Genomic DNA, 10,133 nt, shown 5'->3' with positions numbered 1-10,133 from the left:
AAAATACTTTTACATGATAGGAATGTAAGGTGAGTTCCCTTACTCCTGATTAGTTAAACATGAGGTGATTACCCATGTCATGATAAAGGGAGTGTGAGGTGACTACCCTTTATGTAAGTATAACTCCAAAGCAAGTGGTGATTACCCATTAGCCTTTAGGTTGATCACGGAGGAGATTACATAAGATCCTTATGTGATGATGTGGAGGCGAATACCTACATTACACATTAACATAGATATGGAGGTGAATACCTATATCACATTAAAATAAATATGGAGGCGAATACCTATATTACTCTAATAGTGAACATAGAGGCGAATATCTATGATTCATTAGTAGGTATGACTAGAGGTGAATACCCTTGTCTTTATGATTCCATGATATGTATGGCTTGAGGTGACTCCCATTGCCCTTCATGATGAACTAAACATGTATGCCTTGGGGTTATTCCCCCTTGCATTTGTGAACATGAGCATGACTAGTTTGGACTGTAGCTTGGTAGGCCCCTCCAATAATGCATGACTAGTGGTGACTCTCCTTGTCTTTATTATGTTAAGAGATGATAAACATGAATTATGAACCTAAAGTGTCTAGCGTAGCATGGGTAGGATTATGGGGTCTTATTTATGAATGGCATAAGCTTGCCTTAAGGTGACTCATGAAGTGTTTCTCTTATATGATGTATGTTTAGCTTGGGTTGTTGCTATAGTTTCCTTCCATGTCATAATTGACTAAAGGTGATAATTCCCTTGTCTATATGAAGTAAGCTTAGAATGAGAGCAAATGAATGGTCGGTATGCACATGGTGACTTCAAGGTTATGCCTAGTTTGAATGGTATTATGGGATGTCTTTCATGCATTGCACAAGTATGCTTTGAGGTTACTTAGGAGTATAGTGCTCTTATGATAATGAAATCCTAGGTCTTGATTATGCATATAGACTATAATTAAGATGACCAAAAAGGGATACTTAAATTGGAGTATGCTTTGAGGTTACTTGAGAGTAGTCCTATTATGATATGAATGACTAGGAGTTAATTAATCCTTATATGATGCTTATGTTATAGACTTTTCTTATTATTATGATATTGTCTCTTATGCTTATAATTGGTCTTTCATGAAGTATTTCATATGATTATGGATTATGTCTTATATTGACTAACCCTTATCTTATGCTCTTATCTTGTTATGCTAGCTATCATATTTAGTACATTTTGTAATAAAGCATACTTTGCCTACATTTTCATCAAATGTAGGGTTTGGAGACTTGAGTTCTATTCTTGGAGGATAGATTTCTAAGGAGCAAGGAGTTGATGATTTGGTGAGTCCTCATAGCTTCGAGGACAAAACCCACTATTTCCTTTATGTCTTTTATTTTCATGTCATGAGACTATTGTATGGGATGTGTCCCAAAGAATTTAATTCAAGTTGACTATAGATGGTTTGAGACAAAGTGTAGTAAGACTTCCACTTGTTTTTATAAAGACTTTGATTGTATGGATAAAAGTTTATAAACTTTTCTGTACTTTTCTATTATCTTATGTTATGATATGTTAAAGGCTTATATGAGACCCCTTCGGGGTCAAGTACGCCATGTTACATCTAAGGTGTACCCCTGGGTCGTGACAAACTTGCTAATCAGAGCACAAGGTTTAGAATGGTTCTAGGATTGTCTCAAACCACTTCTAGTAGAGTCTTGTTCATATATTTGAAGCGCGCCACATTTATGAATAGGAGGCTATTGGATGTTTAGGAAATCTGACTTCTTCATTCTCTAAGTCGTGCCATAGAGTTTGGCTTTAGTAGGCCTTTCTTCTAATCCGTGCCCATTGATTTTCAGGGTATGGCTAATACAAGGGCAAATGTTAGGAGAGGTAAGAAAGGCAATGAGGAGCAATAAGTTCCTCTCGAAGTTCCACACCAAGCTCCTCCTCAAGCTCCATTTGATCCTCCGGATATGTGTAATGAGGAGATTAGGTCGGCCTTTATAATGCTGGCCCAAGCCATGATGGCACAAGTGAATAGGGAGCTGGTAGCTCCGAAAAACCCAATAAGGGGGATGGATGCTTCTAAGGTGAGAGAGTTTTTGAGGATGAACCATGTGGCTCCAAAGTGGAAGAGGATACTAATGGGTTTATAGAGGAGGTTTATAAGGTGCTAGCTATCATGGGGGTGATTTCGGTAGAAAAAGCGGAACTAGACGCTTACCAATTGAAGGATGTTTCCCAAATATGGTATGAACAATGGAAAGATGGTAGGCCGATAGAAGCGGGTCCCATAGATTTGGAGTTGTTTAAAAAGGCATTTACTGATAGGTTCTTTCCCTGAGAGTTGAGGGAAGCTAAAGTGGGAGAGTTCATCAATCTTAAGCAAGGTAGTATGCATGTTCAAGAGTACTCTCTAAAGTTCACTCAACTCTCCAAGTATGCTTCAACTTTAGTGGAGGATTCAAGGGCTAGGATTAATCATTTCATGATAGGAGTGTCTGAATTGATACAAAAAGAATGTTGTATGGCAATGTTTATTGATGATATGGATATCTCACATCTTATGGTTTTTCCCAACGAATTGAGGAGTCCAAACTCGAGGAAGAATCTAGGAGAAAAGGAGGTCTAGATTGGATGATGATGAGTCCGATGGATATAGTCACCTGAGGTTTAGGCAAAAGTTCCCCGGGCAAGGTCCCTCAAGTACTCCTAAGTTCAACCAAAAAATGGTGTCTAACACTAAGTCTCAAGAAGATGGTAGTGAGATTCTATTACCGGGGTGTAATAAGTGTGATAGAAGGCATAAGGGTGAATGCTTAGCAGGTTCTAATGTTTGTTTTGGTTGTGGTGAGTTGGGCCACAAGATAAGGCATTGCCCTAAGGTGGCTAGAAATGAAGAGGATAGTCATCGTAGGTCCCAACCCTACCCTTCCTCCGGTCCAATTGGCTTGGGTGGGAAGGCTTCAAGAAAGAATAGGCCTGAAGCTCTCCAATCTAGAGGTGAACAAGAGTGATCTCCTAATGTTGCTACCGGTATGTGTTTTATGGTTTAACTAGATTCCGTTGTTGCTTGTCTTTTATGACTTGATAAATTAGATATGATAGACTTTGATATTGACTTTAGTATGAATGAGCTTCATTTTTTCCTTATGTTATAAAACATGTTTAGAAGAGTTTGTGTAGGCTTACTCCCAAAGGGGAGATAGTGTGCCTATCTAGCAAGGTTATTGTGTGCTTATGTGTTATCATGATTTCCTAATATGCATGTTCATGAAAAAGTTTAGGTATTGATAGAAATGACTTATATGCATTGTTTTACCTCATGTTATAGTGTATTTGAGTAGAGTTGCATATCGACTTCATGAGATGAATATATGAGCATGCCTTAGTTTGGAGTTGAAAGATTTCAACTTGAATAAATGCATTTTGAGAGTAAATTACATTTAGTCTCAATGAGTGTATGTTGAGCATGTTATAGCTAGGAGATGGTAGCTCCTCCTTGAACATGGCTAGTTATGAGAATTTCATGCATTTTGGGTTGTTTGATGTAGTTCCTTCTCCCTTGTGTTGCATTAGATAAGTTTAGTTTGGAATTGAAGTTTTCCTCCATGTTTATGAGCATTTAAATGTGTTTCATGCATGATGGGCTGCTTGTCTAGAGTCGTTTCCTTAAGAAGTGTTAAGAATTGTCATTCGAGGAAGAATGATCCCAAGGGGGAGATATTGTAATACCCCGGAAACTAGTAAGCTAAACTAGAGAGTTATAGAGCCTTGTGTTCGGGTTTTAGGGTTTGATATGAGTGCTATAATCATAAAATGACCTCCCAAACTTAGAATGAAGGTTTTAGGGGTCTAACATCAAGGTACGACTCCCCAAGGACCAACCAGGGGTCCTTGAGGACGACCTCAAGTCAAACCCCCAAAGCTGCCCAAAAAGGGTACGGAGAGTAGGTGGACCCACGCCCCGTGAGAAGAGGTTGTGGGTCAAGGCCCCATTGGAGGAGCTGCAGACCTTAACCAACAAAGGACCAGTATGATCTGTGGATCTATCAGCGCCTCGTAGGTGGGGGTCTTGGATGGGGTCCTGCAATCTGCCTCAAGCTCGGCCAAAGGTATGTTAGTTTAGCTAATTTCTATTTTAGTTAGTTTATTGTAGCGTCGGTTTATATTGTTTTAGTAGACCTATATAACGGTTATTAAGCTATAAACTAACCCTTTACACTTCATAAATCCCAAACCCAAAATCATAACCAACTATCCCCCAAATAATTCTCTCTCAAACTCCATAAAAGAAGAAGAAGAAGAAGTAGTCTTGGATTGAATGTATGTTAGATTATTCATCTAAGGGTTCTTTCACCCATAGAGCCCCTTAGATTTCCCCCAATTGTGAAGAAAAACCCCAATCTAGCTAGGGTTTCTTCCTACATTGTGGGTCGTGTTTATGTATGATTACAATCAAGTGGATAATATTTAAATATGACTTATTTAGAATTTAATTTTGATATTATGATGAATTTATGTGATTTCAATGATTAACCCTAGCCTAATTGATGAATTTGGTATTATGTGAGTTTATGCCATGAAAGGTGAACTTGCTGATTCGTAGGTGATCTTCTAGAATTAGTTCTATGAGTAGTAATTGATTAAGAATACAAACATATAGACATGAATTAAAATAGAATAATGTGAATATGATGGATCTTGACTAGTAAAGTTAAAGTTGAACCTTTATGTTGAACTGTAACTAGAATCATTTGATAATGAAGAATGTGATTAGAATACCTTGAAATTTAGGTATGAATGATGATAGTAAGAAGTAAAGCTTCGAGTGTAAGGCTTGTTGTCATGAATATTGATGTAGATCATTAGGGTTTTGAGATCAAAACCAATTTGATTAACTAGGCATTATAGGTCTTCGGGAGTAAAGTCTATATGAGAATAGAAGTTTAATGGATAGAGTTATGGTGGAAGACCTTTACCTACCTAATCTACCGTATGAATGCTTGAATGTATGAAGTGGGTAGAATAACTTGAGTCATGATGATATCCATGTCTATTGTAGAATTCTAGATATGGTATTATGCATGAATATGATATGACGTGAAAAGTTTTCTTACATAAAATGATTCTAGGTTGAAAGTCTATTCTCACCTAAAATGAATCTAAGTCCTAGGACTATGAGATGTGATGAAGCTTGTGGTGATCTCCCTAAAAGACCTTTACATGATAGGAATGTGAGGTGAGTTCCCTTACTCCTAATTAGTTAAACATCAAGTGATTACCCATTTCATGATAAGAGGGGTGTGAGGTGACTACCCTTTATGTAACTATGACTCCAAATGCAAGCGGTGATTACCCATTAGCCTTTAGGTATATCATGGAGGCGATTACCTATGATCCTTATGCGATGATGTGGAGGCGAATACCTACATTACACATTAAAATAGATATGGAGGCGAATACCTATATCACATTAAAATGAATATGGAAGTGAATACCTATATTCCACTAATAATGAACATGGAGGCAAAAACCTATGATTCATTAGTAGGTATGACTAGATGTTAATACCTTTGTCTTTATGATTCCATGATATGTGTGGCTTTAGGTGACTCCCCTTGTCCTTCATGATGAACTAAAAATGTATGGCTTGAGGTGATTCCCCCTTGCATTTGTGAAAATGAGCATGACTAGTTTGGATTGTAGCTTGGTAGGCCCCTCCAATACAGGCATGACTAGTGGTGATTCCCCTTGTCTTTATTAGGTTAAGAGATGATAAACATGAATGATGAACTTAAAGTGTCTAGCTTAGCATGGGTAAGATTATGGGGTCTTGTTCATACATGGCACAAGCTTGCCTTAAGGTGTCTCATAAAGTGTTTCTCTTATATGATGTATGTTTAGCTTGGGTTGTTTCTATAGTTTCCTTCCATGACATAATTGACTAAAGGTGATAATTCCCTTGTCTATATGATGGGATGTGTCCCAAAGATTTTAATTCAAGTTGAGTATAGATGGTTTGTGAAAAAGTGTAGTAAGACTTCCACTTGTTTTTATAAAGAATTCGATTGTATGGATAAAAGTTTTTAAAATTTCCCATACCTTTGTATTATTTTATGTTATGATATGCTAAGGGCTTGTATGAGATCCCTTCGGGGTCAAGTACGCCATGTTACATCTAGGGTGTACCCCTGGGTCGTGATAGTGGTTGGACCCACACCATGTGGGATGAGATCCATAGGTCGAGACCCTAGAAACTGCCTGAGGCACTGAACCACGGCAAGGACCCACGCCCGTGGATAGGTCCACGGTCCATGGTTAGGAAGTTGTGGGTCAAGGTCCAGAAAACCAAGTCCAAACCACAAACCAAGCTTGACCAGGACGGACCGTAGGTCCAACCACGGTCCGTCAACGTGGTCTCCTTTGTGGGCCTGTGGGACGGTTAAGTTGAGGACTCATAGGTCTTTTTTGGTTTTAATTAGAATTATGTGTTGTCATTTTGACTAAACTTATACCACCTATATAAGGATTTTAGACCCCTAAACTCACTCAATTAAGAAATTCTCTCAAATCACAAAAGAATTCCCAAAACTCCTCTCAAAAGTTTTCTCTCTAGAAGGAAGAAGAGGAAGCTAGGTCAAGTTCATGGTCTCTAATCTTCAAGATTGTGAGGGCTTTTTAATCAAGGTAATATGTCTTTCCATCCAAGGGATCCTTCCTCCCATGGAGTCTCCTATAATTCCACAATTTAGAAAAAAAAATCCTGAATTCTAGCTAGGGTTACTTCCAATGTTGTGGGTTATGATGAATAATGATCCAATTGAGTGGATTATGGTTGTTTATGATTTAATTGATAGAATTACATGTTTTTAGAATGAATTTATATGTATCCATGCCTATTCCATTATTTGACCTAGAATTTATATAAGTGGGTTGATGTTATGAAGGGATACTTTGTGGGTTTAGGCTAGTCTATATAGGATAGATCAAATGTGATTAGAATTGCTTGAGAATGAAGCTTAGATGATGATCATGAGATCTAGGGATTTGAGAGTAAAGCCTATGATGTGAATTGTTAGTAATTGATGTTATTGTTGAGGAAAGGATACTTCCCACATGAATGGCTTAATTATGAATGCATGTACGTGAAAGGCTTTCTCGCATAAATGATTTCAGGTTTGAAATGATTTCTCACCTAAATTGAATCTAGACTAAAATGATAAATGAATGATGAGGCTAGTGACGACTTGCCTTTACCTCCATATGCAAGGATGAGGTGATTCTCATACTCCTTAGAATTGAACATGAGGTGAGTCCCTACATTCCTACTATTATAAACGGACATGGAGGCGAGTACCCATGCTCTTTATGAAATGATGTGGAGGCGAGTACTTGTGTCATATGATGTGATTGTGGAGGTGAGTACCCATGATCTAAAAGTAAGTAAGGCAAGAGGCGAATACCCGTTAGCCTTTGTAAGTTAGGCAATGAGGGGAACCCCCATGTCTTTCAAAGTAAGTATAAACTAATGTGAATTATCTTATGAAGAAATGAATCTCTTGGATTGTTACGCGAAGTACCTTCTATGAGGTAAGTTGACTAAGAGGTGATGACCCAAGTTTTGACTAAGAATGAGTAAGGTTGCCTGAGAAGTATTCCTTTCTTATTATGATATTGATGTATGTGCATGATTATGCTTATGGTTTATATTGACTAACCATGATGTTTATATTGTTTATTCTAGCTATTGTATTTAGTCCTTAATTGTACTAACGCATACTCTTGCCTACATTCTTATCAAATGTTGGGTCCAGCGACATAGATTCTCACACTCGTGGCTAGCTCTGTTGTTGATCAAGGAAGTGAAGATTTGGTAAGTCCTTATTGTGTTCGAGGATGTGATCACCCTTTTCTCTTATGTCTTTCATTTCATTACTTGGACTATTGTATGGGTTGCATCCCAAGACTTTTTTCATGTTGTTTTAGATGGTTTGAGACTACAGTATTAGACTTTCGCTCGTTTTATATAAGACTTTGATTGTATTTAAATGTTTTAAATTCTCGCACCTTTTCTATTACTTTATGTTTTAATATGCTAAGTGGCTTGTATGAGGCCTCTTGGGCTCTTATATGCCTTGTTTCATCCAGGGGGTACCCCTGGGTCGTGACAAACTTGGTAATCAGAGCACAAGGTTTAGAATGGTTCTAGGATGTCTCAAACCACATCTAGTAGAGTCTTGTTCATAAGTGTGAATCACACAGCATTTATGAATGAGAGGCTATTAGATGTTTAGGAAACTTCACTTCTCTAAGTCGTACCATGGAGTTTAACTCTATAAGTCTTTCTCCTAATTCCTACCCAATGGTTTTCAGGATATGACTACTAGAAGGGCTAATGCTAGAAGGTTGGAGGAAGGAAATGTTGAGCAAGCGGTTCCTCCTCATATTCCTCCTCATGCTCTGATTGACCCGTTGAATGAGAATGTGATAAATGTGGAGTTTGGGTTGGTTTTCCAAGTGTTGGCTCAAGCCGTGATGGAACAAGACAATAGAGAGGTGGTAGTCCCCGCGAACCCAAGTTTGGGTACGGCGGCGGTTAGAGTGAGGGACTTTACAAGGATAAATCCTCCAAAATTTTATGGCTCCAAAGTGGAGGAAGACCCTCAAGAGTTTATCAACAAGGTCTACAAGATACTTGCTATTATAAAGTGACCCGGTAGAGAAGGCGGAGCTAGTCGCTTACCAACTCAAAGGAGTTGCTCAGATTTGGTTCAATCAATGGAAAGAGGCAAGGCCGGTGGAAGTGGGTCCCATGGAGTTGGAAATGTTCAAAAGTGCATTTCTTGATCGATTCTTCTGTCTAGAGATGAGAGAAGCCATGGTACTTGAGTTCATCAACCTTATGCAATAAAATATGAGTGTAAGGGAATACGCTCTGAGGTTCACTCAACTATCTAAGTATGCTCCTTCTACTGTGACAGATCATAAGACAAAGATGAGTAAGTTTGTGCGGGAGTGTCCGACTTGGTTGTCAAAGAATGTCGCACCGCTAAGCTTGTCCACGACATGGACATTTATCACCTTACGGTTCTTTCCCAATAATTTGAGGAAGAAAAGCTCAAGGAAAGATCTAGGGAGGCAGAGAGAGAAAGAGTGGATGATGGTAATTATTCATATTCTAGGTCCAGTGGACGGGGTTGTTCAAGGTTTCGGCAAAAGTTCTCCGGACAAGGTTCTTCAAATGCTCCTCCAAGGCCAAAAAATGAAAGGGTGTCTAACCCTAAGGCTCAAGAAGATAGTGGTAAGTCCTCCATGACTACTTGTGCTAAATGTGGGAGAAACCATGAGGGTAAGTGCCTAGCGGGTTCCAATGCTTGCTTTGGGTGTGGTAAGATGGATCACAAGATAAGGAATTGTCCTTTGGTTTCTTAGAATGAGAGAGATACTTGTCGTAGGGCTCAACCCTACCTTCATTCAGTCCAATTTGTTTGGGTGCAAGTGCTCCTAAGCAAAACTGTTTATACACTTTCCAAACTAGAGGTGATCAAGAGAACCCCGGATGTGGTGACCGGTATGTTAGAAGTTTTTCATATAGATGTTTATGCTTTACTTTATCCGGGGGCTATTTTATCCTTTGTGACTCTGTATATATCTATGAGGTTTGATGTGCTCCCTGATTTGTTATTAGAACTTTTTTATGTTTCTACCTCAGTTGGTGATTTTGTGGTGGATAGATGAGTTTATAAGAGATGTCCCATTTCCTTATCCCATATAGTCACTCTAATAAATTTGGTAGAGCTTGATATGATAGACTTTGATGTCATACTGGGGATGGATTGATTACATTTTTGTTATTCATCTATTGATTGTAGGACTAGAGTGATCAAGTTTTAGTTTCCAAATGAGCCTATCCTTGAGTGGAAGGGGGGAAAATCTATGCCTAGAGGTCAATTTGTTTCTTACCTTAAAGCTAGGAAAATGATTCCAAAGGGTTGTGTCTACCATATAGTGAGGATGAGGGATGTGGAGTCTGAAACTCCTATTCATGAATCGGTCTGGGTTGTAAAAGAGTTTTCAGAAGTTTTCCCTAATGATTTGCTCGGCATTCCTCTTGAAATGGAAATAGACTTCGGGATTGACCTTCT

The sequence above is a fragment of the Solanum stenotomum genome, chromosome 5 (assembly GCF_019186545.1).
Source record: "Solanum stenotomum isolate F172 chromosome 5, ASM1918654v1, whole genome shotgun sequence".
In the NCBI taxonomy this organism is placed as follows: domain Eukaryota; kingdom Viridiplantae; phylum Streptophyta; class Magnoliopsida; order Solanales; family Solanaceae; genus Solanum; species Solanum stenotomum.
This window is presented reverse-complemented; position numbering follows the sequence as displayed.